Genomic DNA, 18,275 nt, shown 5'->3' with positions numbered 1-18,275 from the left:
GAAATCTCTTATGGTACATGAAAAACAAGCTTGTAAATGAGTTTTCCCTAGTCTAAAAAGAAAGCAGATATTAAAGAATATTAAAGCCATGATTTATTATAATAGGTAGTGAATATCTATTATCAAACTATAAGTGGATAAATACAGTAATGTTCATTGCCTACCATGTCACATCTTATTCCTGGAAATGAGGGTAAAATATTAATAAATTTTCACATTTTCTAGGATAACTTTCAAATTTATTTTATCCATTCAAGATAAGATATTCGTGATTTTATAAGACATGATCTTGCCTATTTTGAGCTAGATTTCTCAACCTCTAGCACAATACTTTGTCAAATAGATGTGCAGACAAATGCATTTTAGGTGTATGAAAAAATACTGTGTTTATGGCCACTTCACAATACTGGCTAAGTTTTATCTAAATAGGATAAGAAACTTTGAGTCTCCTTTTAGTGAACTTATTTGGTGGGAAGTTTAGAGCAGAATATGGCTGACTTTGTTTTCATTCTGGATTTCACTGAATTCTTGGAGACAACTGAAAATACTAAATCAACTTTGTCAAACCTAAATAAGAACTATGAAAGAATACTAGTCTCTGAAAAAACTTTTTAAATGCTTACAAAAGAAATATTACTCAGATGCTTTGGGGATATAATCATAAAGGGAAGCCTGAGATACCATTTTTCTATAAACAAAGACAAATACTCCGTTTTCTAGTGCATTACTTATTTTTAGTAGAATTAGATGTACATCTCTTAGCATTGTTTCTCAATTCATTTCTGACTTATACTCATAGACCTTGTAAACAACTAAAGTGTTCAATAATTAAAGACGTTCCTCAATTTACAATGGGATTATATTGTGACAAATCCATTGTACATTGAAAATGCATTTAACATTTTTAACTTGCTAAACATCATAGCATAACAAAACAGTACCCGGTATACTATCAAGAGATTTACCCTCACGATCACACGGCTGATAGAGCTGCAGCTCTCTTCCTCTACCCAACATTGTAAGAACATATTGTATTGTGTATCATTAACCTGCAAAATGGTGAAAATTCAAAATTTAAAGCACCGTTTCTTCTGAATACATCTCAAATTTGCACCATTGTGAAGCTGAAATATTGTAAGTCTAACCATCATCGATTGAAGACTCTGAATATGATACTTAAAATTTACTTTGTATAAAATGTTTGGGTTTTTTTAATCTCATTGATAAAAGTTGGTATTTCTTTTTTTTAAATGTTATTTTGTGAAAAAAAAATATATATATATAAATTTTTTTTAGTTATATATATAACAGTAGGATTCATTTTGACATAGTTATAAAAGCACGGAATATAATTTGGTCTAATTCAGTCCCTAGTACTTCTCTTTCTCGCCCTTTCTCCCTCTGCTGTTCCTTTCCATCTACTCTGTTGACATTTCTGCCATTTAGTTTTTTTTTTTCATTAGTGTCTTGTGGATATATATGTTGGTGAGATTCACTATGGTATATTCATATATGTACATAGGAAAGTTAGGTCAGATTCATTCTATTGCCTTTTCCTATCCCATCCTTCCTCCCTTCCCTTTATTTCCATATTTGCCTTTGTCTACAACATTGATTTATTCTCTCTCTCTCTCCCCTCCCCTTGCCCCCTGTCTTTTTTTCTTTCACATATGCTTGTAAACATGAGAAAAAAAATTCTCCAGTATTTCCTAAGTCATTCTCTCAGATTATATAAAGAACTAACTTTCACAATTTATGCATTTTTTTTCTTTTAAAGAAAGGTATCTAGGATTTACTGTCAAAGCAGTTTTATTTGCAACTTTTATCAGTATCACTGTCTCAGCATAACTTCTTTGATGTGGTCTCTGTTTCAATCTCAATTGGCCTGAACTAAAGGGTACAGGGTTGGCTGTTTTTAAAATATACCTCTAATGGTAAATGGTTTGTTAAAATAAGCACTAAAGTTAAAGCAAAGTACATTTCCCTAAACTTACTATGCATTTACATTTATATATTAATTTGTATTAATATATAGATTTCTTTAAATCTATATAGTGAATGCTAAATTGTAAAAGAAGCATATGTCTATTATATTTGTTAGTAGTATACATATTATATATGTGCACATTTGCATATGTGTGTATAATATTTATATAACATACATATATAGGTAAATTTAGAATAGTTTAGTTTGAATGTTTTCTATTCTTAAAGTGCACTAGTCAGGTCCTTTTTTTCTTCCTTCAGCATTTTCCCCTCACTATTTCAATTTCAGTCTGGATTTTATTGCACAAAAAAATGTCTCTTTCTCTGATTTTTCTAGCCTGCGACATGTGATTAATGGGGCTTCTTTTAGTTATGATATCATTGCAGTCTCAGATTCAGAGACATGGCAAATTCTGTAGACTTCTGCTTTTCTAATTACCGAAAGCAAAATACACTAGGTAGTATTTAAACACAGCTAAGGAGAGAATTCCTATTAGGTCAGAAAGCAGGAAAGAGAGGCTTAACATTGAATTTACCAGTTGGAGCTATAAAGCCCTAAGTACGTTTTGTGATTTCTGCACGTCTTAGGCCCAACTAGGTCTGACAGAGAGCCACGACGGACACATTTCCTGTCTTAAGTCAACGTTGGACCTGGCCCCAGAAGCTCACAGTGTTATGCATACTTTTTCCAGACTTTGGCCAGAATAAGCCTCATCTCACCGACATGTTACTAGCCTGATTCCCTGACTTGGAACTGCTGAAGGAGTCTAGGTTGCTCAATGAATTTAAAGTTTACTGCCGGGAGTGAGAAACAAGTACTCCATAACTTTCGCCTGAACCACGAAGACACATGGTCTAAATGTAGGGAGAATTCAGTTTTTGGCAATCTATATTTTACCTAGTTTTGCAAAAACATTACTTAAATATGAAATGTTTCTCTGGGAAATATGGTTTTCCAATGCCTTGTTATAAAAATTCAAGCCAGATTGGAACTTAGTCATTGGGAACCAGAAAAGGCATTTCAACATTTAGGAAACTCCTCTACAGAAAATTATGACTCTGCAGAGTTTTAGAAAAACATGTTAGCCACTCACTGACCATGGTAAAAAGGTTCTCTAAGAAATTTAATATCTTTAAAGAGATGAGTTAGACAATGAATAAGAGAAGTTTAGTTAAGATGACCACAGTTAGTCATCAAAAATATTTTCCTGCCTATGACAGATCAATGTGGTTTAAAATTGTCTAGTAAGAGGTATATTTATTTATGCATATGTTTTTCAGTATTCTTCCATGAAAGCCAACATAAAAAGATTTGCAAAACTCATTTATAGAAATATATAATCTAGTATAAGAAAAATTCACCATAGCATTAGTAAGAAGTCTATATTTCCCCAGGAAGCATGCCTTAAAAAAATACATCAAAAAGGCACTAATTAAAAGAAGAAGAAGAACAAGAGGAGGAGGAGGAGGAGGAGGAGGAGGAGGAGGAGGAGGAGGAGGAGATGAGGAATATCTTTAGGATATTTGCCAGTAAATGGATGGATCTGGAAACTATTGTGCTAAGTGAAATAAGCCAGTCTCAAAAAACCAAAGGTCAAATGTTACCTCTGATATATGGAAGCTAATGCACAATAAGAGGGGACAGATAAAAATAAAGAATAGAGAAGCAGTGGAGAAGACAAAGGGAATTGATTGGAAGGGATGGGATAAGGAAAGTCAGTGGAATGAATCTGGCATACCATTCCTATGCATATATATGAATATAACACAGTGAATCTCACCATCGTGCTAATACACAGGAAATTAATTTTTAAAAATATGGGCAAATGGCAGAAAGATCAGTAGAGTAGAGGAAAGGGAGCAGTGAGTGAGGGGAAGCAAAGGGATGGGAAAACACTGGGAACTAAATTAGAACAAGATATATTCCATGTTTTATATCTATGCCAAAGTGGATTCTACTGTCATGTATAACTAAAAAGAACCAATGGGGGAAAAAAGATACAGTAAGTGCATACACATATACACACAAGAAGCATAAATGAAAAGCAGAAAAATCAGTAGAATAGAGGGAAGGGAACAATAGGAGGGAGGAAGGGAAGGAAAGTGGAAATAGTAGGGACTGAATTGAAACAAATTATATTCTATGTGTTTTATGTCAAAAATGAATCTTCTCATATGTATAACCAAAAAAACAATAAAAAAGAAAAATATTCACTACTTCTTTATTAAGCATCAATTTAAAGTCTTGTCAATTTAATATTCTATTGGAGAACAAGGAGAGATAAATAGTATTGCACTTCACCTCCACTTGCTCCCATAGTCTCCTTCCATGCTCAGTGATAAGGGAAATATTGGAATAATTAGAGGACATTTGATTTATAATCAGGGTAGTAGAAGCACCCTTTTTAAAGAGCAAAATATTCTCAGGAGTAGAGCCACTGGGGCAGTTAAATACCCTATAACGGAACTTGTCTTCAGAATGGCTCCCAGTAGGGCATGGAGAATTTGAAAAGTTGCCTTTTGCTGTGGCTTGGCACTGTTTTTCTCATGCAGAAAATTCTTCATGATCTCCTTGTAAGGGGTGCCAAGGGATTCCTTCAGAGTCTGTGGGGATATCAAGACAATGACAAAAGAACTGTATTACTATTCCCCATCCTTTTCAACATAAGGGAATTTCAGTAAAAGAATGCAGTCATATTTCTGTGGAATTCTGTGGATGCAGTAATATCTTTAGTTCAGACATTTTAATGTGTTTTCCTTTATTGAATGAAATCATCAAGTTCAAAAACAATAATAAATGTTGACCTGCTTCACATGGTTCAACAAGACTACTCTGCTAGCCTGCTGAAATACAAGACCACACAATACTGAAGTCTTTGTAAGCTGCCCTTTGTCTGTAACCAGGTGAGGGTAAGTGGCATGGAGGATAAGCGGTTATATAAATGGCTTTCAGTCCAATACAGTGTCACTCGGCTTACCGTACTGCTCTCATCCTGAGTAATAGTCCTGTTTTTTCATCAAAGTACAGGTTCTTTCCCTATTTTCTAGTCTCAGTCTCAATCTAAATAGCACTATTTGCAAGGCTACACTTTTAGAATAATTTTTGACTGAGTATTTGATTATATTTCAATTGAAGAATCTTCTATATGAGAAGATTCTTCAACAAGACTGCCAACAAGACTCAGAAGACAGGAATTTCTCAAAAACATGAAGGACAGTGAGGATGTGGACCGGTTTTTTAAATGTAAAGAACAACAAATGTTGCCTTAAAAATTAAGGGGGGGGGCGGTAAAAAACATAACATACACCCTTCCTCACATCAATATACCCTTTCTCAGGATGTTTTACCTGTCTCATATATGTCAACTCTATGACTCTTTGTTAAGGTCTGTAGACAAGTCAAAATAACACGTGGTATTTTACCAGAGAAATGTTAGAGTTCGTAAACAAGTCTGGATGGTGCCTGGCAAAATGCCAGAGGGAGTGGTTTGAGAAATAACAAAAGTGAGCCATTAAGTGTGGAGATTCCTTATTGGTTGACTGATGTATCTAGTTTATGCTAATTAAGATAAGCTGTGCAAAATGTATAAATAGCTCTGTTGTCCTACAATAAACGGCTCCTATTCCTGCTGTATCAACGTACACAAGTTATTCGTCACCCCCCGGTTATTTTGCTGCAGCCATCCCCCCCGCAACTCTTCAGTTAATGCTTTTAATTAAAAGTCCAAGATTGCTAAGTGAAAATTTTTTCTATAGTTTGGTATTTATTCAGTCTTGAAATATAAATTATTAAACTAGCTACAGTGTATCTCACTATAGCCAGAGTGGCAGCCTGCAACCAGGCGAAACCTGCCATACAGCCACACTAGGCCTGATGCCTAGCAAGCTGTGCCCAGGCATGATGATCTCTTATCCCTCAGAGACTAGGCCTGGGCATATTATGGAAGTCTGCTGCCAGGAGCTTATTCCACACAGTGCTGTAGCTCCATCCTAGGACCTTAATTTCTTCCTATCTAACATGCCACCAAGAAAATGTAAGTGGGGTAGGCCTAAATTAAAGTTGGGACTCAAGAATTGACCAATAGTGTTAGTACAGTTGCCAAGCCCAAATTAGCGTAAGTTTGGACCAATAACAGTCAACCAGGTGCAATATAAACCCCTGAACTAGCACACTCAGAGGGAGAAAACCTATTATGGAGTTCCCTCTTGGAATACAAGAGTTCTGTTCTTGTTTCTATTCTTCAATAAATCCTACTCTTACACTTACTTATCCTAGTCTGTGGATTTCTTTGAATTCACATGATAAGAAACCTGAAAGAACAATGAGTTCATTGTGAGATGCTGAAGTCTGCTGCAACCCTGGAGAACACTAAGAGCTGCAACATTCTCAGCTGCATGCTACTGCAGAAGCAGTGAATTGAGTTTCATCTCAAAACCCTGGTTTCAATAGGAGGAAAGACTTCAGAGGCCTATTTCTTCAACTAGTTATGAGCTTAACAGCAATGTTTATATCTTTCCTCTTCCATTGTATTTCATGATACCTTTGCTTTAAACTAGTGAGCATCTTAGCTAATTGAAAGACTTTAACCAGGAGGTGGCAAGATAATTGGCAATCTTATCTATAGAGCATTACCACAGACTTCCTACAATCCTAGGTAGCTGGGATTACGGATGTGCACCATCATATCTGGCATATTTTTTTAATTAAAGTAACATAAATTGGAGGCAGAAATAGAATCTAAATTTCCAATGTAATTATAATATTTTTGTTCTTTATATCTGAAAATTGAAAAAAACATACAGTCATGAGAATATGAAATAAAACACTGTGTTTGTAGGTGTAGTCACAAGAATATGAAATAAAATATTGTGTTTGTAGGTATAGTGCTTAGAGATATCACTTCTATTTGCATTCCTGTCACCTCTCAAAATTTTGACTAGGGGAGAAACAATATTTATTGTTAGTTCAGAATTTATCATGCCTTATAGAATTAAATCTCATCAGGTTTTGTCTGCCAGGAGACATAGTAAGTGAATCTCCTCCTATGCTATTTAAATGTCCCTTAAGACCAGTTACTTCTTCATACTTCTTGAAAACAATGTATATAGTAAGTAAAAATCATGGTTTTTAGTCAGCTATGATGATCTAGGGCTGAAGGAAAAGAGAGGTGATCAGGATGCACACAGCAATTTTTATTTTCCATTTGGCTATCATGAACCTCTTTCTTAGTATTAGTGTTTTCTAAAATACTGAAGTGTTAGTATTTTCATACCCTAAACCCTCTTTGGAAAGTCTTATGAATTTTCACAAACTGTTGACAATTGTTCTTTAATTTTGTTTCTGAAATCCATTATCATTAACAATTGGCAATGAATTCATGCAAATTTTAATCTTATCTCAAACAAAATGTAAAAGACATGTTACTCAAAATTTTGTGCAAGAGAATGTTTGCTGTTCCTATTACCTTTTAGAATCTACTTAATTAGAATTTTCTACCATGAAATGGCATTTCCAGTCGCTGTATTCTTAGGCATTGAGTGTTGAAACAGATTAAAATATTTTGCTCATTAGTCAACTGGTGGTCAGAAATTTTCTTGGAAACCATTTGTGATATTCAGAGTATGGTGGGACTGGAATAAGAATTGGCCTATTGGGAATTGAGTCACTAGCTCATGCAAATTATAGGTGTTTCCAGAACTTTCTCAGACCAAATTTCATCTTTTAGACTACCACTAATGTACATACCAGACTTTATGAGTAGGTACATCAGAAAGCCCATACTTTATGACCTTAGGAAGTTTGATCATCTGATATTCTCAAGGTTAGGCATTTAGTCCTCAAACTTTTTTTATTTTTAAAGTATTTTTTAGGGCAGTTTTAGATTTACAGAATATTTGAGAAGAAAATATGGCAATTTCCTGTGTATACTCTGCTTGAAAGCATGCATATCTTCCCTCATTATTAACATTAATAATTAGGATGGGATATTTATTATAATTTATGAACCTCCATTGATACATTATTATCACCCAAAGTTCATAGTTTATATTAAAATTCATTCTCTAAGTTATTTATCCTATGGTTTTAGTATCATACTGATTATTTTCACTGCCTTAATAATTCTCTGTTCTACTCATCTTTTCATTTTTCTTTGTTTTAAATTTCTAATAGAGTAAACTTTCAAGCATATATATGAGAGTAAGAGAATGATATAACAAATCACTAAACACCCATATCACAAATAATTGTTAATACATAAATATTTTTGTTTATCTATATATACCATACTCACCAATAACTATATTTTTAAAACTAAATACCAGACATGTTATCATTGAACTAAAACAACTCAGCATGTATCTCTAAGGGATTAAGAAGTATTATTAAAAATAATACTATTATCATATATAAAGGTTAACAATTATTCTTTATATCCACTTAGAATTTCTCCTGCTGATAAATACATATATTTTAAAGTGGATTTATTAAAATCAGAATCAAAACCAGTTCTGAATATTGCATCTGGATCTATTTTGAAAATCCTTTAATCTGTAATAATTGCATCTTCTTTTTAATTGTTATTAATTTGTTGAGGAGATAAAGTTTTTATTGTGTAGAATTTCTTACATTTTAAAATTGGTGGATTACCAGTGTTTTTAAATATGTTGCTCTGTCCCCCATGTTACCCATATACTGAAAAGTTAGCCAGGCTTGTTAGCTGTCATCATATAATCCCAGTGACACAGAGGCTGAGGCCGGAAGATTGCAAGGTTGAGGACAGCCTGGGAAACTTTGCCAGACTCTGTCTCAAAGTAAAAAAAAGAGTGTTGAGGATGTAACTCAGAGATACATTCCTTCTTGGTTTCCATCCTCAGAACGACAACAACAAAAAGACAGAAAGAAAGAAAGAAAGTTATTCAGTTATTAAATTTTAAGAATATTCCACAAAGGAATATTGGTGTACTCTTCAACAATTTAGTAATATTAGTGTCTGTTGAAGAAAAACGTAGATAGGGGAACCATTAAAGATTAAATGATGATAAAGAGGCATGAAAATAAAAGTAATTAATAGGGAGAGATGTTATTTTATAATAAAGGACTTTACTGGAATAATTGACAAAATTTGATAGAGTCTGTAAACAATTCATACCCTTATATTATTACAGAATACATTGTATTTTGACTTGGGTCATTGTATTGTGGCTAAAGAGAGTAGGTCCTTGTCTTTAGAAAACACTTTCCTAAGTATTCAGGGATAAAATATATTAACTGAATGGTTCATGAAAGTATATATATTTGAACATTTAAGTGTCTATATTTTTATGTATGTACACAGAGAGAAAGAAAAGGAAGAGAATGAAGAGGAGAAATCAAAAAAATGTGGCAAGTATTAATATTTGAAGAACTTGGATGAAAGGTACATATGTTGAGATTCTTTGTTAACTTTTCAGAAAGTTCATATTTATATCAAAATAAAAAAGTTTATAACTATGACAGATCTGGGGCTTCATGAAATTCATGTTTAACAGTTTGGCAAGAGTATTTCATGGGCAATGTTTGATCTTCCTACTGCATCACATAAAAAACAATAGCATGTCTGGTGGTTTCTCTTTTACCATGATGTCAAGATTGGTAGGTGGGATCAAGCATTCAGGCTGATCCTTTGGTGAAGATGCCATCAGTTTTTCACCTCATGTTGTTTTAGCAGGTATTGATGATAATTGCACAGATTAGTTGTTTCTGTAGGGTTTTAAAATAAAATAATCATATATTGAGATTTTATCATTCCTTCTGCATTTCTAAGCTGAAATTATCCTACAAAGAGCTTTTACTTATCCACTATTTGGTTAGCTTACAATAGAGTTCATTTAGTAAAAATAACATAGATGGCTTCTTTCCCTTTCTTTATTTTCAGGAAAATAAGACTTTGCCTCTTAATTTTTCCCTATAACCAGGGCTCTTTTTGGTGTTCTTGGAATGTAACATTTTAAATGCATGACAATGCATACTTGTCATGATTTTTATTTATATCAAAATTCTCATAGTTGACCATGGGGAGCTCTTTGCTGATTGATGTGCTTTTAATACAACTACCATAGTCTTTGAAGCTTCCTTGCCTCCTAAAGAAACAATACACTATAGGTTTATCTAGTTTATTTTATTATTCAGACCTCACATCAGTCATTTCTTCAAGGATTCCTGGTTTCTCCCAGTAAGAAAGAGTGTATAGGCAATAGTTCAACAAATATATGAAAAAAAGTTCAATATCTCTAGCAGTTAGAGAAATACAAATTAAAACTACACTGAGTGGGATTTTTTCTCACTCCAGTCAGAATAGCAATTATCCAGAATACTAGTAATAATAAATGTTAGTGAGGATATAGGGGAAAAGGTATACTCTTGTGTTGCTGGTGTTACTGAAAATTGGTGAAACCACTCTTGAAAGCAGAATGGAGATTCTTCAGAAAGCTTGAAATGAAACCACTATTTGAGCCAGTTATCCTACTCCTTAGTATATTCCCAAAAGACTTAAAATCAGCATAATACAGTGGTGCTGGAAATCAATGTTTATAGCAGCTCAATTCACAATAGCTAAACTATGGAACCAGCCTAGATGCTCTTTAACAGATGAATGGATAAAGAAATTGTGGTATATATACACCATGAAATACTACTCAGCCATAAAGAGAAATTAAATTATGGCATTTGCTGGTAAGTGGAGGTAACTAGAGACTATAGTGCTAAGTGAAAATAAGACAATAAGAAAAAGGCCAAATGTTCTCTTTGATATGTGAATGCTAATCCACAATAAGGGATGGGGGGAGAGAAGAATATAAGTACTTTGGATTAGACAAAGGGGAATGAAGGGTAGGGAGGGGGAATGGGAATAAGAAAGATAGTAGAATGAATTAAACATTACTTTCCTATGTTCATATATGAAAATACAACCAATGTAATTCCACATCACATATAACTAGAAGAATGGGAAGTTGTACTCCATGTATGTATAATATATCAAAATACATTCTAGTGTCATATATAACTAAAAAAGAAAGATTATGTAGTCTATTATTATATTTTAATTTCAGTGTGAAAATTACTGGAAACTAATAACTTAAAACACACCCAGAGACACATACGCATACAATCTTATACTTTTTGTAACTCAGAAATGTGGGCATGAAATTTACTTGAGTCCTCTTCTTGGGTATATCAAGGCTTAACTCAAGAGTTAAGCTGATCACCATTTTTATCTGTAGCCTTGAGTATGGAAGAATTTCTTTTTAAACTCATTCAGATTGTTTTCAAAATTAACTTCTTTGTGGCTGTAAGACCAAGAGCCATAGCTTATTGCTGGCTGTCAGCTGAAAGACAGTCTCTAGTGTTGGATGCCACACTCAGTTTCCTTCAGAAGGCACACTCTGTAGGTACTTCACATTGCAGCAGCTTGCCCATGCAGCCAACAAGAGAATTTTTTTCACCAAAACCTGCTAATGCAGAGTTTTGTGCAATGTAGTGTAATTCTGAGAGTAACATCCCACCATTCTAGTATATTCTAATGGCTAAAGATAAGTACATTGCATTCAATAGGGAGGGAGTTATAGTGGGCATGAACCATTGGGGTTTACCTTAGGGTTTGTCCACCTAAGGAGGATCACAGTTGGGTCACCATGGTAGCCACTGTTTCTTAATGGATCAATACTTTTAGACCTCTTCAGGGCCCAAGCTATGAAATATATTCAGAGGAGGTAGAGAGGGAAGATGGGAGGGGAGGCGAGGGGAGGGGGGATAGTAGGGGATAGGAAAGATAGCAGAATACAACAGTCACTAATATGCCATTATGTAAAAATGTGAGTATGTAACAGAAGTGAGTCTGCATTATGTATTTGGGGAGTTCAAAACCCAATTGAGTCAAATGTATGAAAGATGATATATCATGAGCTCTGTAATGTTTTGAACAATCAATTAAAAAAATGGAAAAAAAAGAAATATATTCATTAGATAGAGAAAAATACATGTGGAGTTTATTAATAATGCACATCTGATGATTTTTATTTTATAATACCAACTCTTGAATACTTTGAAAGTCTTGATTTCTAAAGACTTCCTTATAATTTACTTACTTCATTATATGCATAGGTGCATATACACACAAAAAATGTATACACATATTCAGTTTAATATAATGTTTATATTGCAAACATTTTCAGGATATACTTCAGAAGTTTTTTATCCACAGAATATATTCAGAGAATAATTCCTGCATTTTGGAGTCAGAATAATTCTTCTCTTCATATATTTGCTTATTATGTCCCATTTTTTTAAAAAAAATCTTATTTTTGTGATTTCACATTTTCATAATTATATAGCACATTTTATGTAGGTCCTGAGTCAAAATTATAAAACAGGGTCCAGAGTATAGTAGCTTTCATTTGTTATTTCTTTTACCTTCATCTTCCTATATGTTTATTTCCCTTATTTCTAATAATTTTATTAATTTGTTTTATTCATTTTTCTTTTTAATAAATAAACATATGTGGATATATCCCTATCTATCCATCTATCTGTTTATCATCCTCATCTCCCCTTTCTTATTTCTGAGTATGTGGGTTATTTCTTATCATTTGCTATTACACATTTTCACTTCTTTCTTCAGAATTCCCAAAGAGGTAGGAATTCTTCCAATCCAACTTTCTCTCCTAAACCACATGTTAATCTCTCTCAGGGATCTCAGTCCTTCTTGCACAAACACCAAACATGGATTGACTGCAGGGACTATCCTTAGTACAACTCCTTGGCTCTACAAGGGAGAAAAACATCAAGTACTTCATGACTTCCTTCCCTTCTTCACCAAGCACTTCTACCACACAGATCTACGTGATGCTTTGGAAAAGGTGGAGAATATTCACTGCTGATTGGAACGTAATCAGAGCAAGGCTGCTGGACTCACCAGTGAACAATACCCTTAGATTCTTAAGAGTGTTTTCTAATTTATCATTATTTTGTATATAAATATTGTACATCCTCTTCTGTAATACCTTCAATATTTTAATTTAGGTGACAGGATTCTTGTGCTGTTTCTAATAGCATAACAAACATGTTTTAGCTATAAATAAACGACCATATTTACATTCACTAAAATTTTCAAATACACTGGTATTTTTTTTTTTCTGAGCAATCTACACAGAACCAATGATGTCCTATCCGTTTAACTGTTTTCTATTTCAGCTTTTCACCATAAAATTCTTCTAACATTTGGAATTACATAGTCAAATCCATATCCCATCACTCCATCAGTTATCATTATTCTGTACATGTTTCATCTATCCTTCAGTTTCTTTAAAGATATTTAAATGCAAATTCTAGATATATTATAGAATTTCAATTGTATATACTTGAGTATATATTTCTACATATACTTGAGTGCATACTTATAAGACATAATTACAATACTATTTTCACATCTGACACAATTACCAAACATTTAATTTATCCAAAACCCTCTCCCCATTTTCCCTAATTATATATCCAAACAACATTTACATGTTTCTTTTGATTGCTATGTATCTCAGGTCTCCTTGAATACATAATATCCCTTCTCTCCCCACCCCCCCTTTTTTTTTCTACTTAAACTGAAAAACTAGTTTCTAGTAGTACTTTTGATTCTTAATTTGAATGACTGTGTTTTCGTGGAATCATTTAACATGATCCCTTTCCTTTATGTCAGAGGTTTGATTATATCTAGGTGCAAATTTTTAGTGAGAATGTTTCATGTGAGGTGCTGTTTATTTCTTATTGCTTTAAATTGGGAAGAGTTAAATATATGAATATTCACTTTTAGAAATGTTAATATTTATTAGTGATTACAGAGGTAGTGGATCTAATGCTCTAGAGATTTCTCTATAAACTTGTTTCCTACTGGTTTTAGCAGATATTGATATTAATGTGCAGATCTAACATTTTCTTTGGTATCTTAAGATGGTAAACTTTCAATTCCATTATTTATTCTTTTTTGTTTAACCATGATAGCACTATCTTTAAAAAATTTCCACATTAACTATTTGATTAATCTACAATATAGTCCACAAAAGAAAGATAGGATAAATATTTGAATCTTTCCTTTATCTATCAATATACAAAATAATGAGTTGAAACCACAGTGTGCTCTAGACATTTCTGTTTGTTTTTAATTTTTTAAAGTTTAAATTTATTTATGTATTTATTTTTAAGTTTTAAATTACTTTTATTAAAAATGCATTATTATAATTGTTCTAGTTTATTATTGGTACTATTGTTAATCTCTTACTGGGTCTGATGTATAAATGAAGCTATATCATAGTTATATAGGAAAAAAAACATGGTATATATAGGGCTTAGTACTATTTATGGCTTCAGGAACTCACTGGGGTCCTTGAAAGCTATCCCCTTCATCAGAGCCCAGTGGCACATACCTGTAATCCCAGCGGTTCAGGAGGCTGAGGCAGGAGGATGGCAAGCCCAAAGCCAGCCTCAGCACCAGCGAGGCACCAAGCAACCCCGTGAGACCCTGTCTCCAGACAAAATACAGAATAGGGCTGGGGATGTGGCTCAGTGGTCAAATGCCCCTGAGTTTAATCATTGGTAGCCTGCTCCAAAAGAAAAGAACCCCCCTCATACAAGGGGAGACTACTAACTATTATTACTTTCAGTTTGCAAATATGGATACAGGAGCAAAATGTGTGATGTGGCTGAGTTTGCACAGTGAGGAGGTATTGGGGCTGGGTGTGACCTACACTGCTGCTTTCCATGGTACACTTGAGAGGTGGCCCCATGTGTACCCCAAGGAACTGGCATCTCCATGGCTCACTCTCTTTCCTGGCCCTTTTCTTACTCAGGTGTTCCTGAAGAGTGAACATGTGGCCCCCATGGTAGAGAGTAAAATGTATATATTTATTGGAGATGTGATGTCTTAATGCCTATATTCATTGATGAATGATGAAATCATGTTAATTAATATATATAAAATCTTGGGTATTTATCATTTCTTTATGGTGATATCATTTAAAATCCTTTTTTTTGGTCTATGCTTATCAAACATCAGTATTATTTATAAGATATATCAGGCTCAACTTACATATTTGCTGCCTCAGATCTGTTGTCATCTTCTTCCCAAAGAACCCTAGTTTGCTTGTTTGCTTTAGTGGACAATAGAATTTAGAGAACACCATATGGAAGGTAGTGTTCCTTTGCACTTTCTGCAACATTATACACACACACACACACACACACACACACACACGCATGCATTGGCAATAAAAATGGTGGATATGCAAACATACAAGTGGACGTATAATTTAGGAAATTTAATACATTGCTAAATTAATACATAAGTATTCAACAGTGTGAAGTTATTCTAAATATTAAAATAAACTTTAAATATGCAAGTAGGAAAGAGCATTATATTTATTCTTATTGGTTGATACACAGAGGCCCAAGACACTCATTTTTTGTAGAACATAATTGCTCCAGCTGCTGCTTATATTACACAGCTGTCCTCAGAATTTTTCAATTTCTATACTGCACGACTAAGCCAGATATTTTCAACAGTTCCATTGTTCATAGCTCCCCAGTGAATATACAAACATCCTGCAAGTGGCGTGACCTAGAACATTGCAAACACATGGACAGAACAACTAACTAAAGAGTTGCTATATCCTGACTCACTGTTTATTAATAATTTATTACCAGTAACAAATGTAGGTCACCACGTGCATGAAGAATAATTACAATTAAAGAGAGATGCATCATTTAAATAAAATGTGTGGGACAAGAGCAAATAGTTCTGAGCATGACTAAAAATGTTAGTACTCTAGTTTTAGGTAAGTAAAGGACACAGTAACTTTCCAGAGGTTGCATTCTGCTTTATTCTTTTATGTATTCCTCAATTGCAAATTAATCTGCAAATATATTGAGGATTATATATTTAGGAGTTAAATTCTAAATCAAATGTAGGACCAGTCACATTATGTTGTGAGCTAATACATTTGTTTTCATTAATGACTTTCAAAGATTAAGTATATAAATATCTGAAACTGAAAACTGGTTGTGGAAAATAAATATCAGAAGAAACCTTGGATAATAAAAAAAAGTGGGGGATGGAATCAATAACAAAAAAGTGCTGATAGTAAAAGTAAGTCATAGCTCTTATTTATTGATCACTTAATATGTGTTAGTTTTGGTATTGAGCAATTCTTTCAAAATAATTCATTTTTCCCTCACAAAATCCTCTAAGGAAGATATGACTTTATTACAGTTGTTACAGAGAAGAGAACTGAAGAGCAGAGAGGTTGAGCATTTTTCCCAGTTAGCAAGAAACAGAGCTAAAATTCAAATACAGAGATGCTCTTGAAGATTTCTATACCTGAGTGGCAGTGCTTCTTAGATCTATGAAAACACAAGTGTTTCATGAGTGCTTAGTAGACAAACTTACCACGAGGGAGAACTAGGATATATCTGTGGAGGTAGAAGTTTCATTAGTCAGAGAACTAAGGAGATAGGAAAGCATAGGAAATGGTTTTAAGTGTTAAAAAAACAGAAAATTTTATACTTTATTTACTTGATGGCAGTTTATATAATATTATACAGTAGAAATCTTTCAAATGTAATATAGTCTATGTGGTTCTGAAAAAATATATAATGTGCATAGTTTTGAATCACATAAATACACAATTAAAGCTACACTTAAATTTCATCTCACTTCAGTCAGAATGGCAATTATCAAGAAGACAAGTAACAATAAATGTTGGCGAGGATATGGGGAAAAGGAAATGCTCATACACTGCTGGTGGGACTGCAAATTGGTAAACCCCTCTGGAAAGCAGTATCTCCTTTCCTTTCCTTAAAAACTAGGAATGAACCATCATTGACCCAGTTATCCCACCAATGCAGTGGTATACATGCTACAGTAACACAACCACATCAATGTTTATAGCAGCACAATTCACAACAGTTAACCTATGGCTCCAACCTAGGTGCCCTTCAACAGATGAAATGTGGTGTATATATGCAATGGAGTATTAATTGGCCATAAAGAAGAATGCCTTTAGGACATTTGTAGTAAATAGATGGATCAGGAAACTATCATGCTGAGTGAGATAAGTCCAATCCCCAAAACCAAAGGTCCAATGTTCCACAATAAAGGGGCGGAGGGATAGAAATTCAGTAGATTAAACAAAGAGAAAAAAGGGGAAGTGGGTAGGAAGGGAGAAACAGTGAAATGAATCTGACATAACTTTCCTATGCACATGTATGAATATACCACGTGAATCTAACCATCAAGTACATCCATAAGAGATTAATTTGAAAAAAATAACTGTTGGTAAATGGCAGAAAGACCAATAGAGGGAAAGGAGCAGAGGGTGGGGAAAGAGAAGGGTAAGGAGAAGTACTAGGGTCAGAACTAGTACATGATATTTTCCATGCTTTTATTATTATGTCAAAACAGATTCTACTGTCATGTAAAGGTAAAAAGAACCAGTAAGAATGTAAAAAAAATACACAATATGCACAATTATTAAACAACATAAGTAGGTTTATGGAAAATAAATTTGTACAAGTCACTAAATAGTTTTAATTTGTATCCAGAGCACTCCAAAGAATTGGCTCTCATTTTAAAATATTAGCACAGTTTTAAAGACTTTTATAATTCTAATATGTAAGGAGAAGTTATTGTAAATACAAATGTTTGCCTTTTGGAGATGATGATGGCAAATAGAGAAAAGGTGGTATTAAAAAAAAAGCTTCATCCTGCTGAGGTATGATGACAAGGATAGATTGTAAATAACCAGGGAGAACTACAGAATAAGCACTTTAGACATGAATACATGCTCAAGCTGAGCCAAGAAGAACTAGGGCTGGATGGGCTCATGGGTAGTACTCGATACTTCTGTAGACTGGTACATTTAAATCTTGGTGCACCATGCATTCAATTGCCATTCTTTACTATGCTAGGAAATATTTCACATAGACCTACATGAATTCTGAATTATACTGACTTCACCTTCCATTTACCAATTGCAAATGCTCACATTCATCTTACAGAAGAATATGTAAGGGGTTGAGATTGTGGCTCAATGGTAGAATACTTGCCTAGCATGTGTGAGGCACTGGGTTTGTTTCTCAGCACCACTTTAAATGAATAAAATAAAGGCTCATTGACAACTAAAAAAATATTTTTAGGAAAATAATATGTAAGAGAACACACTGGGTTCAGTTTTCCATATTTACTAACCATATGGATAGCTTAATG

This window comes from Ictidomys tridecemlineatus, chromosome 7 (genome assembly GCF_052094955.1).
Source record: "Ictidomys tridecemlineatus isolate mIctTri1 chromosome 7, mIctTri1.hap1, whole genome shotgun sequence".
In the NCBI taxonomy this organism is placed as follows: domain Eukaryota; kingdom Metazoa; phylum Chordata; class Mammalia; order Rodentia; family Sciuridae; genus Ictidomys; species Ictidomys tridecemlineatus.
The sequence above is the reverse complement of the archived record's forward strand: the minus strand, read 5'-3'. Positions refer to the sequence as shown.